At 35.1% G+C, this 25,441-nt stretch overlaps 1 protein-coding gene across 1 annotated transcript in view; it reads left to right on the forward strand.

Moving 5' to 3' along the window:
- The first annotated feature begins 3,724 nt into the window (after window positions 1-3,724).
- Window positions 3,725-25,441, forward strand: part of LOC113238198 — a 57,737-nt gene continuing 36,020 nt past the window's right edge. Inside the window, exon 1 of the mRNA XM_026474977.1 lies at window positions 3,725-3,875. The gene's annotated coding sequence lies outside the window, so the exon portion shown is untranslated. The remainder of the gene's footprint in view (window positions 3,876-25,441) is intronic.

The raw sequence follows: 25,441 nt of genomic DNA on the forward strand, positions 1-25,441 counted from the left end.
TTCTGTATAAAAAAGTCATAATTATTATAACGCACAGTTGAGTGCACGTCAAGTTTGACACTTTGGACCGTAAACGAAACTGAAGTGGTATATAGTTGAATTTAATTTTTAAGCCTCAAGCTTCACATATATATCTGTGCTTGACATCCTCTTGATACTGTACAAAAATTAAGTAAGTATAGAAATTTATCAATTTCCGTAGCGTATAGACAATGTCTCCTTTAATTGCATGGTATGAGTTGCTTACTTATTCCAATTTATTTCCAACAATAATTTTTACAAAGTTTTGAAGCATGTTACCCCACCTTCTACGGAAGACGAATTAAAACGACCCACCTTATATAGTACTTGCAGAAATTAATCAGTGACAATTTTAATAACCTAATTATTATCTTTAATGAAAGTTTCTTGACTTTATTTAAAAGAGTCACGTAACTTTGAAGTTGTTAACATTCTAATTTTCATAATAAATCTGTTGTAATAAAGTGTTCATTGCAGTTTTCTCGGCTGAGTGTCCGAGTCAATGACCGACTGCCGTGCGAGAAAAGTTCCACTGTACGGGTAGCACTTCAACCATGACAATATGGATCGTGTTCCGTGGAAACAAGTCTTTCGAACCTACTATAATAGAGGAACTACTTAGTATATTACATACATAGAGAAAACAAAATTTACTCGGTGCAATGTAGTCGCAAAATAACTGATTTATCACCTTGTTTTAGTATCATGAAGAGAATATTTCTAGAGATTTCTTGTCGACACAAACTTCATCGATAATTTATGTTTACTTACTCAATAATATTAAACAAGGCATAAGTGGAATGTATCTTTAGGTGACAGATAACCTTGTAAAGGCATAGAGAGCGATTACGAAACTTTCTTTCTTTATTGATAAGATTAACATTATATTCAATATATATAATATATATAATAGGTTAAGCATTTTTTTAGTGTTAAATTAGAAATTATTCTAAAAGTAACGAAAATCGAATTCGTTCGTCGTCGAAAAAAAAGTTCGTAGTTTTTAAAAGTATATAATTATATCACATCATGTTAACGGGTGGTGTCGGATGTAGCAATTTTTCGATGGAATTTATTATATTAATAAAAAATCAGTTTTGCTCTTACGAGCCTTAAGTTTGCGATTCATAGTATGTACCTACTTAATGAAAGAAAAGTAAGGTTTTATATTATATTTATTTTTATTTTTTTTTATGATACCATGTGCGGGATGAACAAGTCGTGTACCTGATTTAAGCGACACGCTTGTTCATATTATGTATTTCAATATTTACTTCTAGGGCGATACATTTTTCACAAATCGTTGAAAAATTTTCCTTGTTATCTACGTTATGGCCGTCTTTATTTCATTTTCATCTAACTATAACTTTGGCCTCGCAGCTCCTTTTTTAACGTTAAATTGATAGGTGAACTTAGGGTGGGTGGTCAATTTCTTAGATACCTGTGTGTTTTAAGGTCGGTTTTGACATTCCCGCGACATGACCAGCAGTGTTGTGTTGTAAAAACAGCACATCGCGCTTTAGTTTGCCACGTCGCTTCTTTACGATTGTTCACGTACCGTACTTAAGCCAATAAATCAGCGTAATATTGGCCATTAATTGCAGACCCTTTAGGCGGTTATTAATTAATAAAGTTTCCAAGGTATTTAAGAATATGGTTGCTAAGATTTTAGACACCGACTTTCCACTTTGAATTTCTACGGTGACCTTTCTCCTTTTTTTTATAAATTATTATATACATATAACATCTAGCATCATTCATTCAGATTGTCGTCAGGCAATTCCAAAAACTTTTTACGACTTTTGAGTTGACGCTGCTTGTTGAGCGGTGTGAGCATTCACGCCATCCAATGTATATGCATTTTTTCTTTAGGTACTGGTCGTCCAGGGTGGAAGGTAATCTTCACAGGGTTCTCGTCCGTGAAATAAGGAAGTAACTTTTTTGTCATTCTGCACACGAAAGCGCAGAATCGTAAAGAACCGGCGACATATCTTGAAAAATTTCTTTTGGCGTATTTTCTTTTTAAATTAAGGAATTGATGCTTCAAATTGCGAGGCGTTTGTTGATATGGTGATGTTGGTTGTTCGAGAGATCAATGGTTTATAACGTTTTTTTGTTCTGACTGATCCGGATCTTCTTCCTTCTTGGTTTTTAGTTCGTATAAAAATTTTAGTAGGCACGGACCTCGGCTTACGATGCTACTGGAAACTTCATTCCTAAGGGGTGCTGTAGAACCGAATCTGTGCGAGTACATGCTGAAGTGGGATATGAGCAAAACAAAAAAACGGTTGTACTACAACATAGTGACGCGACGCGAACTTATCAACCGCCTCTGGTATGGTTGGACATTATGTATAATTACTTAAGCATAGTACTAAAATTCATTTGATGGCTTTTAGATGGACTAAATACTGGCAATCGCCTTCAATAATAGATCTAGATAGCAATGTCAGTACTTGGTAACTGTTTTGTACCAAAGGCTTTCTGAATTGTAAGTATGCTCTACCATAGGATAGAGGTGACATCAGGTTGAGATATCACATTGTCAAACTAAAACATTATTTCTTTACAAGAAGTATCACTGCTCATTCTTTTAAACTATTGCTATTGCGTACGGCCGATAGCATATAAAGTTACACATTGACGGATCTTGTTCGGTTGCACTAGAGGCGATATTCTAACAAAAGTGTACAGCTTGATGTGCTGGTAACAACATGAAAAAACAGTTCGGGATGGAACGTCAATTTATTGAGGAATTTCTAAAAACAAACTTTAAGTACAGTTGTTGTTTTTAACCTATATACAACAGCACTTCAAAAATGTCCTTCAGTTTTTTGAACACCCCGTAAATTTGCAAGTAAACTTTGAATGCAGCTACCACGTGCCTTGACACGATGGTATTTTGCAAATGTCATTGATAAAGGTACACGCAAATCCGCTTTTCAATTTGAGTCTTGTTTATTATTTGTTTTTTATTTTGTATATATTTTGTAAGTATAGGAAATAAAACTACCTACTTACTTTTTCGGATCTTAATCACTTATATTTGTGTTTGCAAAAGTAACCAAAATTTTGGGCCCTTTACAGGTTTCATGGTAACTGCTAATAACGCGACTTAGGTCCGAAAAAAATAGCTTCATTTCCTATATGTAACAAACGCGAAAACCTAAGAATTAAATATTAGTAAGTAGTTAGTCTCTTAGCGAATTAGTTATTATTATTACTGTAGATAAGAAACTGTAGCCACGTTGAGGAAACAGTTGCTGGTTCGTATCCGGTCAGGTCGAAGGAGTTTCTCTTTGTGTTTGTTCGATGTTTGTATTAATAATAATAAACTAATGGAGTATTTTCACAAAAAAAATGAATATCATGGTTGCAAAAACTAAATAAATATTCAATAAAAATAAAAGAAACTTGTATGTTGATTATATATAATTAAATTATAGAAATTCCTTATGAAGTAAGAACAGGAACGCAATAATTGATCTCATTAAACATGTTAAATGACATCTTTCCGAAACGTTTATTGTTTATAATTTGGTGTAATTATTAAGATTCAATTGCAACACCTCTTTTGTTTTACCGTCTACCGCCTTTCATGCGCTTACTTCGCTTGCTTTTACCTTTGCATTATCTAGATTCACTTATCTTGGTTCCAGCGATTGTACGAAGGTAGACGTAGTCGCTTTGCGCGTTCGGTGCAGTACGGTCGCGAATTAGGAACATTCCCAAGCTGATTAAATACTCAATAAACGTTAAGTTTTTGTGCTGTTAATTTGTGAATGAAGTGCTTGTACTTAACGGTGACATTGCAAGGCATTGCGGCTAACGGAGTGCTACGGTCAACTTGAGAGGTTAGTGAGCACCGATTTTTAGATCTCTCTCATTCCCGTTTCGTTTTTCTTACGGTACCATGTGTGATATGCATATTTGAATGCTAGATTACGGTATTTGTTACCGGTGTATTGTACCCTCAGCAAATGGTTTGTAGTACGCAGGAATATTATACTTGAAACTAATTCGTTACATGTCATGATGTATGAATAATTGTCACATGATTAATTAAGTTGTACTAGACACTCAAGATATTGCGGGTAATTCTTAAAACAATGTCTGAGGTAGTTCGTTATACAAACAAAGCTCTAAACATAAGTACGTAGTTTCTTTTGTATAGATCTTGTCCTTAAAATACAGATAGTGTAAAGTTTACATTTCCCTGCATGATTTCCTTAAGGTGCCTACAGTCTGTCGGATTTTTTGACGATCGACACGTGTCGGTCTCACAAAAAATACGATACCGATCGTCTGTTTCTTACGCATTTTCTCAATCTCTTCTCAGTCTGATCACACATTATCGACAAAAAATACGACTTCAATCGTGTGTTGCTTACTTTATTTCTGATTTTGTTGATCGTCAGAACGTCCACCAAACCTGCAGGCACTTTAAGAGTGTTTGTGCGGTACGTCCTATTCGTACCTGGGGGTCTACTCTCGATCTCCGTCTGACATCCGTCCGAAACAATTACTGCCAAATAAGCAATACTTGACCAAATGAAAAGACGCGTGATGCGAATGAAGCTTCATGCTGGATACATGTCTTTTAATTTTGCCGAATATTATTTATTTGACTGTAATTGTTTCGGACGGATGTCGGACGGAGATCGAAAGTAGCCCCCCAGTTCCGAATCCGAGAAATGACGGTCCGAAATGTTATAGGGATCATTTTATCTTTAGGTGTACGTACGAATTACTCGTGTAACTATTTATATCCAATAGTTAGTGGTAAATTCTTTTAATGCACAAGATTTCACTTTACGTCGTGTTGGTTGCCATAATACACGATCTTCGTACGCTTGGCGTAACGGCGTTCGAATATCTAGTAAGCCGCACCAATGACCTAGACAACCTAACAATGCTTCTTTTAATATGTACTAGGTCCATAAACAACTTTTGACGGCAACTTTCATTATTAATTGTTGTTCTACATGTTAATAACCTACACGTACGGAAGCGATCGGAATTGATAATTTTACGTTTACGTTACAATAGTACGTTTACGCGAATTTGCGTGATCGAAGTGCGGAAGTCTTGTGACCGCCTAAAAAAATTGGGCTTCCGACTACTGCGTCCATTTTACCAATTTGAATTTAAGTAGGATACTATGATTCTAGCGCCTTGTTGAGTAAAAAAAATTGTTTCTACCGAACGAACGGTAGTGGGTTTTGTGTTTCAGGAAACGGAAAGTCAATTCCAAACTCCACACATGATTTTAAATTTGTCCTACCTGATCACATGGGTAGTTTCTGTTAGCTATTATATTTATTGTGAATTAAATACGTAATGTGATTTGTTTGTTGAACGATTTTCTCGATCAATATATAGAAAACAATATTTTAAATCAATTATATTGATTAAAAACAATATTTTTTTTTGTATTTCTGTGGTACTACACACTTTCGATTTAAATTTTGTAATGGCCAGCAAAGATTATAACGAAATGAAAGAGTTAAGACTTGAAAACTGTTTTCTTGACTGTAATAATCTCCTAAAGGTTTGTGCTGTGATATCTTTAGCTTTCGTTTCCCTTCTACAATTAATTTGTAATTTTATTTGAAATAGTAATTCTTCTTGTTGGTTAAGAAGTCATGAAAGTAAAATGAAAAACATTTAAAAAGATATATCCAATTTTAACCGGTTTTATCTATTTGCAATGAACTTATCTATACAAAGATATCTAAATAGGTAATTTTAGAATTCACCTTTCAAAAAATGTCCGTCTTCTTATAAAATACAGTGTCGATTGATTGGTCTCTTCTTTGTCAAAGTCATGTCTATTCAAAGAATTTTGTAAAGACCTAAACAAGTCAAAATATGAAGGGGCTATTTCGGCCGAATACGGTGGATGTGTGCTTTGGCATTATCATGATGAAATACGTACGACACCTTTACGATTCACCAGCTCTGGGCGTCTTTCATATTTCATAAATTTACAATTTTCGCGCCTATTTTTTAAATGAAGACAATGGACAATATAACATTTTAAATGAAAAGGTCGTTTTTTGTTTAAAGTTTAGCTACTGGCAAAAACCGCACGTACTTTTTGGCCTACCTATTAAGTTTGAGTTGAGGTCAAAGATTTCTGAAAAAATCCAGTAGGTAGAAAGCATTCTATTTTCCATAAATATTACCAATCGCATTTTTCACAGAAAAATTTTCGGTCACATAGCAAAACGTTTTTGTGCAACTTCTTTTCATCTGCCTCGAGAAAGCGTGTAATGGAGCATAATATAAATATCAGATATCGTGATGCGCGCCTGCGCTTGCGTTGCTCGAAAAGATCGCCTATTGCGATCGCAATTCAATACGTCTTTAGTGAACGCCGATATTTCCTTCTCAATTCTGTTGCAACGAATCAATTCTTAAATAACTTATAGACAAAGATTTGTAGATCTTTTAATTTTGTCTTTCGGTATTTGAAATTTTCAGCGCTGCTGTTAACAAGTTCTCGTGCTCTATCTAAATTACTTCCTGATCGTTATCGGCGATATACTCTTTGAAACATCATGTTATCTTCTACAAAAATAGTCTTAAATGTTTTAGTATCGTCACATTCATATAAATCGGTTTTCTGTCGTCACTCTATATTCGCCTTCAGATGTAAGTAACTATTTGGTTTACAACAGTTTTCGTCAGTCACCGTACTACCAGAGGAATGGTCAATATTCACGGTGGTAATGTTAAACAAAACGAGTAAAGGACGCAACAGACGATCGACAGACAATTTAGTAGCTGTAGAGCTCGTTGTGAAAGAGTTCGTCCAGAGAAGTCAAGGTATTTTGCCGCCTATAACGAACCACAACGTCGTTACAAATCTTTGTGAACAAGGTGTATTTATATTTACCAGTACTTGTGTTGGCACCTTTTATGATTTTTGAGTCTTTATGTTGATATTCTTGTAGCATAAATTTGTGATTTTTTTTTCAATACGCTCTATATGATTTGTCTGATCTTGCGCACTCACCAACAACACGCGACTCTTGTTCATACAGTCAGCGACAGATGAGTACTGAGTAAGAGCAAAGTCCTCGGGTGTGAAGGTCCTCGTCCAGGGAAGTACTGCCGCCTTGCTTATATCTGCTGCCAAACAGTAATGTGAGCATTACTGCGTTCCGGTTTGAAAAAGTAAGGATGCTGGTGAAATTACAGTCTCATGGGACATTGTCAAGTAATGTCTCAGGGTGATGGGCGCAGTGCCCCTAAAATCTTTACAGTTTAAAGTTCTGAGTGCACTGTAACTGTTATGGATATGCGCGTCGCGTACTACCAGGCGCATGACTTGTTCATCCAGTCACTTGGTATTATATAAAAAAAATCGTATTTTTTGTCGATCGACATCTATAATCAGATCTGGAAAAATTGCTAGAGAGCCAACTGAGGTGGTACGGATATGTTATGCGACGACCGCCTGATCATATGTCAAGAGAAGTCCTTGACATGAGTAACCAGCTCTAGAGACGCGGTAGACCCCGTCTCACATGGATATCCCTAATCAATAAAGATCTGCGAGAGCAACAGTTAAGACTACAGAATATCCAGGACAGACCGTCTTGGAGGAGTGACCAGAAGGGCCGACCCCAAATAAGGCCAGGCAAAAAAAGAAGACGTCTGTAATCAAATCAGATATAAACGAGTAAACGTGTAAGAACCAGACGATCGATATAGTATTTTTTTAGATCGACACGTGTCCATCGTCAAAAAATCGAACCAAACGAGTCAACCTATAAGCATTTACGTCTGTTTTGTATCCTTATTGGTTTTAACATATCGCTTACAAAACGAAATTTCTTAACTAATATAAACTTAACTAGTTTAACAAAAAATCTATGTAGTTATAGTATAATTTTTTTTAAATTTCCTGTTGCAAATCATGAATAGCTTTTCTTTCCTTGACGGCGAAGTAGGTACATATTTATGACACGTACTCGTAATTCCAATTACAATGTGAGTACAGTTCTTTGACTCTCAAGGCAAAAGTCAATGGTATAGTCGTGTGAAAGTTGCATTAAAATTAATTGTTTAGAATAAGAGAAATAAACGACTCCGTTACTTCATTTGAGAAAGCTAGCGGTAATTAATCCAATAATTGAGGTAAAATAACTGTCAAATTGTAATGTATAATTGTAGCAATGTTTTTGTGTAAGTATAATAGAAAATTAAGATTGTCTAAACAAAACTTCTTATAAGTACAGTTGACTTAAACACTAGCTGATGAATTAGAATATTTTTTATTTTTATTAATACAAAAGTAAAATAATATGAGCAAAACAAAATAACATTAAAAGAAACCACTTGAAATGTATATTTATTCTATGTTTTATTACAGTCTGAGATTAATGCTACTGGTACAGCACGTAGTGTTATATTTTCTCAATTACGTGAAGTCGTCATGGAATCTTGAATTCAGTGATTTTTAAAATTGCGTTTATCTAAAAGACCGAAGAATTCGAATTAATTTTCATAGAAATTGTAAAGTATTGGGTACTTCGCTACGTACGTTTGGTTGGTATTATTTTTGTTAGTTGAGAGTTATACATATTTTTAGTTATAGCGTTACATATGTTCTATGATTGTTACTGCAAAGAAGTTGGGAAACACTGGGTGAATTTTCATTTTAGGCACAAGCACGTATAATTCCTTACAACTCAGAGAGCTAACAATCTTATACATACACACATATCCCACCGGGGTAGGCAGAGACCATTCACTTTCACCCGCTACGCTCCTGACAAACCACCATCGACTTTATTCTTCGTACTTGTGATTCGGCCTTTTTAAGGACATCCCCAATTTGATCGGCATATGTAGGTACGCCGACATCTACCTCTCACCACGCCTCCATCCACATTCGCTCTATAAATTTATGCTGTCAATTTACCAACATTCTTTCTACATGATCAAACCATCGAAGAATCCCCCTCTATCTTGTTCACTAAATCATCTTTCATACCATATCGCTATCTTGCTATACTATTCGGTATTCTGTTTTTGAGACTAATACCGCACATATTGCGTAAAGCATTTTTACAGCATTCATCTTACTTTCATGCTTTTTCTGTCACACCCAATACTCACTGCCATACATTAGGGTTGGGATAAGCACGCCTCGATGAACAGTAAGAGGCGCCTTTCTTGAGACGTTCTCATTCCATTAGGCATACAGAGCTCCATTCACTTGATATCCGGCAACTTTGCAATCATATAAATTTAATTGCTTACTGTGTTATACCAACTGGGATATATCCGACTGCTGTACGCGGCTCTCAACTAAGGGGACAATTTGACAATTTATAGATCATATGAACATTTTGTATCAACTGTTAATGTTCCTTAATGAAAGTTGTTCACATGGACACTATACATGTAGGTATTATCATTCCTTTACGTATTTGTACGATGTGCTTTGCTTTTCCGTTCCTGAGGTGTAAGGCAAAGGAACAGTTTAGTGTCTGTGTTTCTGGAAAGTTACAATTTAGGGCTATTCAAGGCTAAAGCAAATATCGCTTTGCATATATTTTTTTATGTACACCAGTGACGGGGCGAACAAGTCTTGCGCCTGGTAGTAAGCGACACGTCTGTCCATAGCAGTTGCAGTACCACTCAGAAATTTAAATCACAAAGATTTAAGGGGTACTGCCAGTGCCTTCGTCACCCTGAGACATAAGTTGACAAGTCCTACGTGCCTGTAATTTCACCAGCATCCTTACTCTTAAAAACCGGAACACAGAATGCTCACATTACCGCTTGGACACTGAAGCAGGTAAGGTGGCACTAGTACTTCCCTGGACGAACTCTCTCACAAGGAGTTTTACTACTTCTAAAAAAGTTACGAAAAGATCTTTTCAGAATAATAAATAACCAAATAGCACCATATAACAGTAGTTCCATAATCTCACGGTATATTTTAAAACCAAATTGACTATCAGTATCCTAAGTTAAACTAAAGTGTGTCCGTGCGTCACGATGCGCGTGCGTCTAAAAGCTGTTAGGCCAATTGAGCAATCCGGCGGCGATCATTCTTCTCCATCCTGCTGTCGCCGTCCCACTGACTATAAATAAATCCACTGTCTCAATTTGAGGATGCTAGTTAGAGATGTTATTATTTTATTTGGGGCTTTGGGTACATACATACATTTATTTTCTGAAGTTATTAACGATATATCATTTTTGTTTTAGAATTAGTTAAATCGTAAACATAGAAGCGGTGGTCGTACACCGTTTTTTTCAGACTAAAAATGATAGTAACTACAAAATTACAAATGATACTATAATAATATATTTTATGTTTTTTGTTTTTTGTTTTTTTTTTTCATAAAAAGATCTGTTTAATGTTTGAAACCTCTGCTTCTTCAGTTTTTTATAGTGCAAATTTTTGAAATAGATTGTGTAAAGATAAAAAAGTGTAGAGTTGAAGCAATAAATATTATAATAATTACTTAAAAGTAGTAAATACGTTTGTTGATTTTATTTTACAGTACTTATTAACTTATATTATATGTTGATTTTGTTTTACAGTACTATTTCTGCCGCCAAGCAGTAATAACAGCATTACTGCGTTTCGGTTTTGAAGGGTAAGGGTGAAATTACAGGCACATGGGACTTGTCAACTTAAGCCTCAGGGTGACGGGCACAGTGGCAGTGCCCATCAGATCTTTGCGATTTAAAGTTCCTGAGTGGCACTGCAATTGTTATAGACAGGCGTGTACTTGTACCTTGTACCATCAGGCGCATGACTAGTTCGTCCTGTCACTTGATATTATTAAAAAAAAAGTTGCTTTGCCCACCCAAATTTCTGTATAATACTAAAAAAATAAATACAAATGAAATAGACAAAATTATCAAGATCATTAAAAAGTACCTACATAGAAGTACCTGCCTAATCATTGGCATTTGGACAAAAATCTGTAAACTCAACTGAATTGTTGTTTTTGTATTGTTGTTATGTCTGCAAACCTCTTCTGATTTTCTGTCACTTTTTAAGAGTCTCCGACTGTAAGTACCGTAAGTAAGTAAATACTTTATAATTACAATTCGAGCTGTTTGCTACATCCAAGAATTTCCTGTGCTGGCCAACATCAGAGCTACGTGAATGCAGCCTTGACAAAAGTGTCTAAACAAAATGTTCGAATGCAAACTTGAAGTTTGTAGCTGTGCTAGTGTCTGAAATCCTTACCCAAACAGAGTTAAAAGCGAAATACCATGACAATTATCGCCGCTTTCCAAAATTCATTGCTAAGTACCATCTCGGATAGCGAAATTTTTAAACAAGAAGCAACGGTTAATTAGGTTCATTCATTCGGGAGCTATGATGCCACTGACAATAGACAGACGACATTAAGTCTTATAATAATTTAGTTTTTTTCAGCGTGGATTATTATTTTTTAAATTTAGCGGCCGCTTTACTGGAGGCAGACCTTTAATCAACACTAATGTTACTAATATCACTAAAGTGACGAATTATAATAGTGATGAGTTTAAAAAAGTTTTGGACCTTGAAATGGTGGAGCTGATATGGTTTTTTTCACATTAATGTTCTTGTTACCAATGGCAGAACTCTTTGGATATTGAAATGGTCTGCGCTTCTAACGTCTATACACCTCAATGTATTATATATCTAAATGTAGTATATATCTAATGTATTCTGAACTTAATGTACTGAAAAATGTTTTGAGGTCGGGTTTTTAAGATATAATTATTTCGGATATATAGTAGCAGTTCCTTGTGAAAGAGTTCGTCCAGGGAAGCATTGCCACCTTACCTATTTCTGCTGCCAAGCAGTAATGTAAGAATTACTGCGTTCCAGTTTAGAAGGGTTAGGCACAATTTATATTACGGCGGAACGGAATGGAAGTGACTTTTTGTAACGATATTGTACATTGCATAAGGAACTTTATGGTCAATTTTGTAACGTACAAACTAGATACGAGCCCAAATCTTCCGCGGAAGATTTTGTCTTGTATCTAACACAAAAATTCGCTTCCATTCCATTCTGCCGCAATATATCTTGAGCCTAAGGGTGCTGGTGAAATTACGGGCACACGGGACTTCTCAACTTATGTCTCAGGGTGACAGTGGCAGTGTTCTGAAATGCACTGCAACTGTTATGGATAGGCGTATCGCTTACCACCAGGCGCACGACTTGTTCATCCCGTCATTTGTAGGGCTAGCACGATATAAAGCGATATGTCGCTAAAGCGTAGCATAAAGCGCGAGATCTCTATGCGAGAATAGCAGTATCTCGCACTATATGTCGCTCTCGCGGTAGTCGCGCCCTATCGTGCTAGCCCTGTATGGTATTATAAAAAAATCTAAATCGCGTGTATTTGTTTTTTCAAACAAAACAACGTTTAGGGGTCTCATGGCCACAGCTGCATGTGATGGCATGACTGGCTGAATAACTGTTTACTACATTGTAAAAAAATACAATTAAGTGTTACGTATGAATTATAACTTTGCACACACAAATGCATTGTTATATGTTGTAGTTGTACAGCATGACGTCATTAGTCAAGATAAGAGTGTAAGAAGAATTTAACAATAATATCCTTAGTGTAAACTAATTTGCTCTAGATAGGCACGTTGACGTGAATGAGATTGTTTATATCACGTTATTGCGCTTACATAGGCATTAGCATTGTGATACATGTTACATTAAGGCCAGAGATAAATCTCGTGGAAGAAATGAGGCTCAATAATACACGTGTCTAGTAAATGAGGAAATCTGGACTTCGGAGAAAGTTTACACAGCTCTTGGAACAAAAGTGACGTCATGAACCATTCCAACGTCAGTCAGTATCGTCATTTTAGAGTGAATACCTCGTATATGATTTTAAGACTTTTGTGGTTATTGACTAAATGATTATCACTAATTATAGGTTTCTTATCACGGTACGAGTTCTTTTTATATGCCGCGCATTTCACCTCCATCAGACCTGATGAAAAGTGACGATGAGGTCGACGATGCACACCTAAATAATGTCTATTGACTCTCATCTTGAAAAGGTCCTAGTTATAATCGTTCCGAAATATCTAAAAATAAAAAGAACTCATAATGCGAAATAAATCCTGTAATTAGTGATTTTTTTTTCAAGACGAAGATAAAAATGTGTGTAAAATATAGTCTACACAATAATGTTTGTAGTTAGTCTTTTTTTATAATACCTAGTGACGGTACAAACGAGTCGTGTGCCTCGTAGTAAGCTACAGGTCTGTCCATAACAGTTGCAGTGCCTCTCAGGGTCTTCGCAAATCTGTCTCTGTGTAAAATCGCAAAGATCTGAGGGGCAGTGCTACTGCGTCCGTCATTTCACTTTTTAATATATTACTTTGATAATATATTTTAGCAAGACTTAGAAGATAAGTTTTGCTTCAACAAAAACAGTCAAAAAACAAACTAAAAATGCGTAGGTATGCGACTTTTCACTATATTAAGGCAACGGTTCTACTTAATAATTAGGTTATTTCAGTATTAGAAGTGTTAATGTTTAATTTGTAAATAAGAAATGTATCAAATAACACTTTTTGTTTTTGTATTCGATTTTTAAACTATGCATTTGAGCGATATTATGTACGTAATAGATGTCGTGTAAAACTTTTTAGAATAAATTGTGGAATAAAACAGAGGTATGGTCCACCGGTCCAAAGGCATTCGTTTGCAAAAAGTACATCTATTATGCAGAGAGCAAAAAGTCGCAACATGTATCTAAATGCGAACGATTTCCTCAATTGCCAACCATTAGCGCTAGATCTTGCCCGTGATCCATGGCTGCGGAAGTAATATAGTTTCCCAACAATAAATAAAACATGGCCTATAGTGTCTATAGTGTTATACCAAGTTACTTATGCAGTCATTGAAAATTACCACAGTTCGAAACGGTGAGGCAAATCCTGGAAATCGTTATGTAGAAGACTTTTTAAGGTTACACGACTAGCTTTATTTCGTCCATAATATGTAAGTGAAACAAATCAAGATAAAGTTGTTTCTTTTTTACACATTCACTTTTCGGGACTTGACCACTAGTTTCTTCTAAAATGTTGCAAAGAAATTTTAATTTTATTCCTTTCGTGTCTGGGTTCGCAGTGATTATTATCATGATCATTATCACGATTTTGATATTTAAAAAATGATTGACTGATTGATGTTTGTAAAATTAATTGGAACTACAGCGTGCTACAATATCGTGGCATGTGGTTGTGTCCATGACATATCCAAACGTGTAAATTTCAAATTTTTATACAAAAAAACCGATCTTAAAAGTTCGTGGATCCAGAATGTGCATTAAACCAGATTCATCCCCTAGTTTACCACCTTTAGAGGTGGAATATTTTCTTCAAATTTAAATGAGAGCAATACTGAGGTACTCTCTTTCCAACACAAAAGGATTATCAAAATCGGTTCACAAATGTCGGAGTAATCACGAAACATACATATATACAAAAAGTAAATACTATCGAATTGAGAACCTTTTCCTTTTTTGAAATCGGTTCAAAAGGCATAGCCCTAATCGTTTTCCCAAAGACGTTTCTTCGTGTTCATTAAGTTTTCTCACTGTTTGTCAAAAATTTTTAGTTTTTAGTCAAAAATTAAAGAGACAAGACTATGAATCAGCAAGAATAACGATCGGATGTACATCGGATAATTGTCAAAGGCTAAATGAATATCTTGTAAATTTGGACACTGGTTCGTATTTTTCCCAGTTAAATCAAAAGTTTAAATTCCACTCATTCGACATGTAGTGCATTTCCCCAACAGTAAATATATAAGTTGGTGGTTCTAATGTATTCATACAGAGAAAGTGTGATGGTATCTCACATAGTTCCCATGCTTTTTCATCTCAACTTTGCAAACAGAGGTAATTGAGATTTACGATGGGTGTTTGCGTCTTTAAATTGAGGCTTTGGGCGTCGTAATGTTTTTTTTTCATATTTGTGTGAAGAGAAACGTGAGGTTGTAACGTGATTTACATATCGTCATTGATAGTTTTCTTGTAGTGTCTAAGGAAAATCTTTTACTCATACGACTTAGATACATAACGGAATGACGTAATATAAACTAATTAAATGAGGTATGATGCAATAGAAGATTTGTATAAATCTGCATTGCAAAGTGAGTGACTGCTGTAGTATCATACTAATTTTCATATGGGAACACGCTAACACTTATCTCCTGGAGTTTTTTTTTGTAACATATTGGTTTGTGATACCTATTATTAAAGCCAAACAATAGGCACCAATGATATTCTACTGCTAAACCGACGCCAAAGACAAATAAAGATTAGTCTGACAAGATAAATCGATCGTCATATCAAGGAATACAAGGAATTTGGCGACCTCCGTGGTCGAGTGGCTGTGCACCGGTTTTCATGTCGCCATCTCTGAGGTCCCAGGTTCGATCCCTGGCCGGGTCAATGCAAAAGAACTAACTTTTCCATACTGCCTCTAGTCTGGGTGTTTGTGGTACCGTCGTTGTTTCCGAATTCCATAACACAAGTGCTTTTGTTGCTTGCTTTGGGATCAGAGCAACGTATGTCATGTTGTCTAATATTTGTATTTATATTTTGCATTACATATTTATTCTGAAGAACTTATTTTGTCTACTGATAAAGAACTGTATTAACGCTCAGACGTTGTAGTTTAGCTGTAACTTACTGCATTTAAACAAAGACAGATAAATTATTTATTTGTCTCAAAACACACACGGCTGCAGTAATAAATTAAAAATTCGAAATTACAATAGCACAAAAACGGCAATACAGCACTAATAAAAAAACATAAGCATTAAAACAAGAAATTATAGCACAAGCAAAAATAAAAAACAAAAGAGAAATATAAAATAAATGAATAAGAAAAAAGATAAACACAAACAAAATAAAAATATGCAATGCGTTACAACAAAAGTTCACAACGCATTACATGTATGCGCTGTGGTGACAAAACGGCCGTAGCTCAGCGTCTAACATCTTCCAATTTTTTTTTATAATATTAAGTGACGGGACGAATAAGTCTTACGCCTGATGGTAGTCTACACGCCTGTCCATAACACTTGCAGAGCCATTAAACGCTTTAAATAGTAAGGATCTGAGGAGCACTGTCACTGCGCCCGTCACCCTGAGACGTAAGGTGATAAGTCTCACGTGCCTGTAATTTCACCAGCACCCTTAACCTTCAAGACCGGAACACAGTAATGCTGACATTACTGCTTGGCGGCTGAAATGGATAAGGGGGCAATACTTCCCTGGACGAACTCTTTCACAAGGGGCTCTACTGCTATTAAAAAATCTACTAAAATATCGATTGACTGGTTGATTGATTTTGTCATTCGTGCTAGCACAATGTTAAAGTTGGTTACAAAACAAACTAGGACAAGTTTTCAAATATAAGGAAGTAATCAATCCCCATAAAAATATCTGCCTCTTAAAAGTTTCTTGATAACATTAACACGCAATTTTTTTCATACTTCAACTATTGACGGTCGTAAACGACTAGAGATTAAATTTTTAAGAAAAAAATTGCAAAACAGCGTGCACCAAATTAACTATGTATATTTAAAAAAAAACAACAAATATATTGACAAAAAACAACAGCTTAATATAATTAAACGGAGCAGTGATGAACAACTTAATTTTAACTAGATTGCACTTCACATGTTAAAAATATTTGAAACAACAACACGCGAAGTTGATACTGAACTGACATGTATAACAATGCATGCATAAAACATTTTGTTAAGATGAAGGAAATTTGCCAGTTTTTTATTATATATGTTCAATTTTCTTTTATTGCTTATTGTTGACAAACTAGATGATTCAACGCTTTGCACTGCGGACGCTAGAAGAAGAGGTCCCGGGTTCGATTCACGTAAGCTCCAATTTGGGATATTGTTCATATTTGACCATCGGTTTATGTTGATTTTTTATGCCAATGACGAGTACTTATTGACCGGCTTCCAAAAAGGACGGGGTTCTCACTTCGAAGGTTGTTTTAGTGTATGTTACTCGATAAATTTTGATGATTCTTTTTTTGGGAAAAAGGGTACCTCACATGTGGTTCCATTTAAATTTGAAGAAAATGTTCCACATAGGGGAAAAAAATCCATGTTAGGGGATGAATGACTTTTGAGATCGGTTTTTTATAATTAATTTTAGGAGGAAAGAAGAAAAAGAAGTAACCTGGAAGTTTATTAAATTTATTTAGGTGTATTTATATATACATATATCTATGTAGGTATAATATATCGTTATTTATCAAATATTAGATAAATTACTATGTGTTTTTTATTTTATTTTATATCATTTTTTATTTTTTATGTATACAATTAATTTTTATTTTTATTTGTAAAATTAACACACTACGTCTCCCGCTCCGATTAGCTTTCTTCTACGTCAAAGATCTGTCTGGAAAATTTCGCTCTTAGCGATAAGACCGCCTTTGCCCACATTAGTTTTAAGTTGTGTGTATGTATGTACTATTCTTGTTCTTGTGTGTGAGCAATAAAGTGTTTATCTATCTTCTAACTATCTGGAAAGAAGAGTGTGACCACTGACATAAGTAGACGAAATTGCAAAGTATTAGGAAATGCGCATACTAGAAAAAGTCTGAGTAAGTTCAGCACGCAGCTTCCTATGTTTGGTTCAAATAACCAGAATGGTTGCTTTATTAAAGGCGAAAGGTTACACCGAGTAAATGCTTGGAATTAGATTTATTTTCAGTCATTGGGTTCATTTAAAAAAATTATTAAGCTGTTGATTTGTAATGAATGACCGTGGATTTGTACGTAACAAATTAATAATAGCACAAGTTTATTTCACAAAAACCTTATAATTGAATTTAGATCACCAAGATTGCATAAACATTTTACGAAACATTCAATATTTTAACAATGGCCGGATTTTTAGTAAAAGATGTTGTTTTCTTAAAGTAATTACTTACTAACATTATTATTGAAGTTTGAAGATCCCATACTTCCGGTGACTCTTTCTTTCTCCGTTGGTCCCTCATCGCAGAGAATTAGGGTCACTTGGACGATTGAAAAATGAGGGCGACAATGAACGCTTTTGGCCCAGACTTGCCTTAACTGCGTTATTTTGTAGATGACGTCGCTTCCTTTGCTGGGTCCTCCATCCTGTAGGTGTAGCATCGATCTATAGGTTGCTACTTGAAATTGATCTTACCTGATAAACGTCGCGATTATGAAAAACCCTCCTCCGTCTTTTATTAAAAGCTTGTGTTGAACTTTTTTTATGATACTATGTGACGGGACGAATAACTCGTGCGCCTGGTGGTAAGCGACGCGCCTTTCCATAGCAGTTGCAGTGCCATTCAGTTTTAAATCGCAAAGATCGGAGGGGCATTGCTACTGCGTCCATCATCCTGTGACATATGTTGACAAGTCCAGTGTGCCAGTAATTTCACCAGCACCCTTTACCCTTTAAAACCGGAACGCAGTAAAGCTACAATTACTACTTGCCGGCAGAAATAAATAAAGTGGGCAGTACTTTCCTGTTACTCCGCAGAAGAGCTTAAGAATTTAGAATTTTAATTTTCAATTTCTTGCTCATTTTATAAATTGTTGTTTTATGTTATATGTTTTTATTTTAATTGATCGTTTTAAATTGTTCGTTTTGACTCATAATAATTTTATATGTTTGTGTCCGGACATTTTATTAACGTTAATTATTATTTTTTATTTCTAAAAATTCATTTGACTGTGTATTTTAATTAATTTGTATAATTATTTAAATCCATGACATTCAAACACAATTGTATATTGTTAGTGAATGGAATTGAATTGTACGGATTTATTCACAAGAAGCTCTACTGCTGCGAAACTCATTACGTTACGCGTATGAATAAAAGCTATTTGTGCTTAAATCACATGAACTTATAACCGTTACTTCTGTATTGTCTATGGAGCTAGAAGAAGATACACAATAGAGAAAATAATGCAACTAGAGTAATTAACATTCAATCTACTATCCCCATACAGTTGCTTAACGTGGTCATAAACCATGGCAAGTACGGTTGCAAAATAGAATGGAACAAAGTATGGCCCAGTTTTCAGATTCATTGCGCCCGTCATGCCACGTATGCGCGTGCGCTTATGGGTCGTGATGCAAGTTGATCTATGTTTATGTTGGTACGTTAGATAATTCTTGCATGAAATGCCAGATTGCACGTGAGATCTATTGTATATTTATTATTACCCTATAGACAGCAGAGAAAGACAAGTGTGTCCCTATTATTAAAAAAATATATGTATATTAACTGTTTATCATGTGTTATAAATACTGCTAGCGTTTGTTTTTTTTATTTCCAATACTCAAGACATGGGAAGAAAGTTATATACGGTAGTGAAATAGGAGTATTTTGTATGAGTATCCCAGATTGAGGGCGGACTCGTGTTTCGTCGTCGTTGGATATTCTTGCTTTAATAATATGATAATGTAAGGAATTTATTGTTTTTCCTAAGATCAAGGTTATTAAAAGATCTCTAGTGTTTAAAATTATCGATATATTAGGATAAAACAGCGTTCTTTTGTAAGGATATTTACAAGTTTTTGCGCACATGTAATATTGAATAGACATATGTGCTATGATCCATAGGCAGAGCTACGTTATGGTGAAATTTAAAAGGTGGTTATTTTTTGCATTGAAAAAAAAAATGTTTTTACTATATTTAATTAATACATACTGCAAAAGAGCATGTAATTCAAAAGCGACCATCAATTACCTTTAACCGGAGTCTGACAAACCACGACTCTACATATTAGCTTCTAGATCGCGAATGTCATTGTTTTTGATTATGTATGAACTTTTCAAAACATTATTCAACATTACAATACAATATCAAGCAATATAATAAGCAATAACAAGCATTCACGTACGCAAACAAGTTATACCAGATTAAAACACTCCATGTAGTTATGGTGTGAGAATATTTGCATTTCCTTGATTATATTTACGATTACTATATGTATACACACATATTTATATACTTACGTGCTCTCTCGGAAACGTAGAAACTTATGTCCTCAGACGTACTACGTTTCATTAGGGCTTTCAATTTTGCTGCATTACCGCGTCACGGGGAACAAAAAATCGGGACTCGGTGCTATCCCGAAAATCCCGGGAAAACTATACTTTCGAGACTATTTAAAAAGTATTTAAACAGTCAACACATGCCATTTTAATTAAGTTCTTTATTAGCTCAAGTCATAAAATGAAAGATTATGTAATGGGTTTTCCAATAAAGGCCTACCCGCCTTTTTTGACATTTTGATAGTTCATAGCGGCCATGTTGTTGACGCCAATTTTGTGAAATCTGTTGTTTATTTTTCAGTCACTAAAGACAAATCATCATGGAAAGTTACAGCATCGAATGACATGAGAAAATGATAAAAAAATATTATTAAAATGGGTGTTCTATATTGGCAACGATGCGCGCGTAATAAACTGCCTTGGTATCTCTTGAACACTCTCACGAACAGCGGCGATGTTTTCGATAGATCTTGCGTTTCGTTGGGGTACGGGTGTTGGCTGATGGTTCACTAAGCCGGCCGACTCGAATTTGGCCATCAAACGTAGAATAGTTACTGAGAAGGACGACCACGTAAACTGTGAAATGGGCGCAACGTGCGTATGGTTGCTATAATATAACATCCATTTTGATGACATTTTTTATCATTTACACGTGTTGCTCGACGATGTAACTTGCCATAATCTTTAGTCACTGAAAAATAAATACAGATTTGACAAAGCAGCCTCAACAAAATAGTCGCTATGATCTATCAAAATCTACCCGCCCTTAATGGAAAACCCTTAATTAAGGTTATTTTTTCATATATATAGTGGATATGTGACAAAACAAAGGGGATTTAATGTTTCAGATAGAGAGAACCTGACTTTGTTACTACCGTTCTTCAATCTCCACAGGTTATACTAAGCTCCACTCTATAGCGTCGCCATGTTCATGTAACCAGAATAAAAAATAACTGGTTTAGTCGGCTTTTAATACTTTTTAATTGATTTAAGCATCAAAAGTTTCGAAAATGCCAAAAGATTTCCTTTCGAAATTCTCAGAATTTTCAAAATCGAAAGGCCTGGGATGAAAGCCCTAGTTTTTACATGACACTGGCATGACTTTAGAATGAAAACGTTTTGTACTTTTAGCCACAAAGTAAGGCACAAAAACTGTTACTTTTCAAAGTGGTTATTTGACATTGTAATTTGCGTAAGACACATTAGCACCTCTACACTTATAAATAAATACGATTATCATAAAACCATATATAGTTATTATAATTATTCTCCTACGACAGATACGTTTTACTTCTAAAACGCATTGAAATAGTTCAAATCAAATTAATAATAATAATGTGCCAAACAACCACACCAATTGCATGGTCTCAAACTAGGGAATTCCTTGTACTATGAGTACCAGAGCAACGGAATTCACTCGGGGCACTTCCTAGAACATCCAGACCGGAACCAATTTAGAAAAGTTCATTTCTCTAATAGTTCCTACAGGGAATCGAACCCGGGACCTCCATACCCAACTCTCACAGTGCAAACCGTTAGGCCACCGAATTCGTCAAGCATTGCATGTCATAAAGAGTAATTTTCATTTATTTTTATTAACGGTGGGTTAAATTTTTGCAATGTGATCGCTTCAATTACTGTCTTTCTCTTCACTAATTGGCGTATCTGATCTTTTTGTCGTAAAAGTGAATTTTCACCATTAATCATCGTCTTTACTTTTTTAAGTGTGACTCATTATAGAGTGAGTTTAACACGAGTTCCAGAAGCGAACTGCTAAAACGAAAATACGTTACCATGAAAAATTTGCCTAAAGCTATACTTTGTTTTTTTAGTATTAAACATATACTGTTTACGTTCACTGTAGTCCAATTTCCTGTTTGTTTGAAAATAAACCCTAGGAGTAATGTAAGAATAATTGTAAATGTATTATTTTTAAAGCATTTCTGTGGAAAATGAGAAATGGATATAAGCGAATATAGATTGTAAATTTCATAGTAGTGCGTAGGTATTTTGTGACCATCATCATTTTCCTGCTTTATGTAGTGAAGGGTTTTCCCGATTAACGTCCGAAAGGAAAATATATCATGTGAAGGTATACCTAAAGTATTTTTGGAGGCAGAGGTACTTCTCGATTTCTACTTTTGCTTCAATTTGGAGTAAAATGGTCACCATGTCACGCGGGTCTCGCGTAATTAAATAGAAGACTCGGTCCACATGAACTTTATTGTAGAAATAAAGAGTAAAGTAAAGAGGAAGGGACAAGAACAGGTAAATTAAAGGCGTAAAGGCCCAAAAGGGTCTGTAATTTCTAGAAATAATATGCTTTACAAGCAGTCAGGTTACATGATTTACCTGATCAGAATTTTATGTGAAGCCGAGCACGTGTACGCGCTTCGGAAATTTAGTAGAGTATGGCGACGTAAAGAAGAAAAGTAAGTGACGAAGAAGAGAAGAAATTTAAAAACAATTCAAAATTTCAAATTAGGTGGCCAGGAACCCGAGAAAAGGGTGGTGAAAAGGTGGGATGACGATGAAGGAGGTCGCATCGTCACAACCTACCTAAACCTAACCTAACTTATACAGGCCTTGTAGATGGAAATTGGTCACTAACGATTTATTAGCACGTTTTGACATTTTGTTACTTATACATCACACCGTACTTGTACAAGCGAACTACTTGCGTATTGCGTAACAAAGTTAGCATGGTCCATAGTTATTTTTTCCTGTTACGTTTTAAACAAGTTACTAAAAATGATGAAATAAAATAAATTACCTATACATCTTACAAAAGTATGTCATTTATAATCATGGAAGAATGGAGGTGTCTTAAGCTCGATTTTTCGAAATTTCAATCAATACGCTGCCATTAATACAAAATAATGTAAACATAAAAGTAACGATTAAGTGCCAGTGCCATAGCTGTATTTACCCAATGGAACGTATTGTTGTAACTTACATTATAAATAAATAAATAACATCTTATCAGGAGATTACAGCAATATCAGTGTTATGAAAAAACATATTGTTTGACTTATTTAATGAGCTTAGATAAAAAGTAATGACGTTGTTAGCTGTTCGGTTGATGTAGTTGCATTATGTGATGAAAATGTACTTAACTGGTACGTCATTATTACTATATGATTATAACCTGTCCCTGGCGGTGGCAGTTATTATGGGACACTGATTCTCCTGAAGTTCTAGTAAAGCGGGCCAATAAATAGTAAACTAAGTAAAAAATAAATAAAATATTGTCGAAACGAACAAATGTAGCATTGAAGTCGCTATCAACTTCATGCTGACGAGGTCTCGGCTGCATGAAGTTGATTACTGCAAACTGTTAGCAGGCTAAATCGCAAACACCTGCGTTACATTGCCACTGCGCCCGTTAGAGACATAAGTGTACAAGTTCTATGTGCACCAGCACCCTTACCCTTCAAAATCGGAACGTAGTAATGCTCACATTACCGCTTGGCGGCAGAAATAGGTACGGTGGCGTACTTCCCTGGACGAAATCTTTCGAAGGAGCTCTACTGCTACTAAAAAATAAGTTTAGACATCGAGTCAATCATTCAGTTTTTATTTTTAACAATAACAGAGTGCATTTACGAAACAGTCAACGTCTGGAAATTCTTTTTTTTATATAGCGACGTATTCGTAAAGGACAATTGCATACAGGATGCTTACTCATTATACCAAAGGGAAATTTATGAATTTTAGGAAATAATACAAAGACTAATCTAATTTTGAATCTCAATTGCGTATTTGTTGCAATTTCGATAAAATGTCTATTACTGAAGGCTAGAGGAACCGCTCATATTGCCTTCACGGTTTATACATTCACTAATTACATTATCTACAAAACACGATAAAAATTCTAAATGTCGAAAGAAGTGTCGTAATTAGCAAAAACAACCTCCGTTTTACGTTAGACGAGCAGCTCAGCCAACAGTGAGAACAACTCATTTATGAGGTGTCAGATTTCGTAGTTAGTATTGGCCCTTTATATCCCACTGCCAATTATGAACTAGTGTTGATCTAGTTATCATTATTCTAAAGGTGCCTTTGTACCGGCAAGGCGAGACGAGCATTGAAGTCTCACCGGCCTATTTTTACCAGAAATCGTCATTAATTGAGATATCGCGTGTATAGTGTTTGCGTTGTAGAGTTAATTAACTGTATGTAGGCAGGTTCAATATTACACTAATAATTCAATTCTCATCTGGCAAATCCTCGTTATTCCAGACCATTTCCACCGAACGTGCCCTAGGTGAGAATTGAAATTTTGCCGTACCACGTATCACCTATCATCTTTCGTTTTCGAAAATTCTTAATGAAGTATTTACAGTGTAATTGTGTTAGTGTAATGTGTGTGTATAATTGTATTTGTATTAAGTAATTCCATTTTTGAATTTTCAAAAATTTAAGAAAATTTGCATTTTATAATTAATACTTTAATTCATGAACACTTTACATTAATTTGAGTATTATTACTACGAAGATGGATTTGAGTTTATATGTAGTTATTATTAACACAAAGTGATGCATTTCAATTAAAATGCGACATTTTACAAAACAAACTATAAAGTCTTATGACGTCAATAGATTCTATTGACGGTATTACTATCGACAATGAAACACATAAAGTTAATTATTGCCTATAATTTTAATAATTAATATTAATTAAATAAATGATTACTTGTTGTGGAAATTTTTAATGAGCTGTTGCGCAAATTTTAACTTTCTGCCATATATTCCATATCAATAGAAAAATATGATAAATTAAACAGTGTAAATGCAAGGCACTACAATGTTTTATCATTCCACTAAATAATAGTTAGTTATCTCATACGTGTGTATTATAACAAATTGGTAACAAATAAATTCAACAAGGAACTTAAATTAATTAATGTTGTTGCAATAATCGCTACATTAAAGTAAGAAAACACCGCCAGTTAACCTGCAGTGTGAAGACGGTTCACGAACCTCTAATCCTTATTGGCCAGTATGTTAGGCACATACAAAAAAAAACGCACACACTCATAGCTCGTACTAGGGAGACCCTGTATCGCGGGTACCATGGACACACATATAGCAACCATAAATTACACCCAAACTCACGAGAGTAATAAATGTAGGCCACACGAATATTTCTCCCTGTAACTAGGAATAGAACCGTACACGTACGTAGCAACGTGGCTTGTATGTGTGTCTTGCGCCGTGTATGGACGCACATATTCGCATAATTCGCGACGCACTCGCGTTACATGACGCTGCACGCTGGTAGTCACACGCGTGTATGTTGTTATGCGATTAAACTTGCATTGAT

The sequence above is a fragment of the Hyposmocoma kahamanoa genome, unplaced genomic scaffold, assembly GCF_003589595.1.
Source record: "Hyposmocoma kahamanoa isolate Upper Pololo Valley unplaced genomic scaffold, ASM358959v1 95, whole genome shotgun sequence".
Classification (NCBI taxonomy): domain Eukaryota; kingdom Metazoa; phylum Arthropoda; class Insecta; order Lepidoptera; family Cosmopterigidae; genus Hyposmocoma; species Hyposmocoma kahamanoa.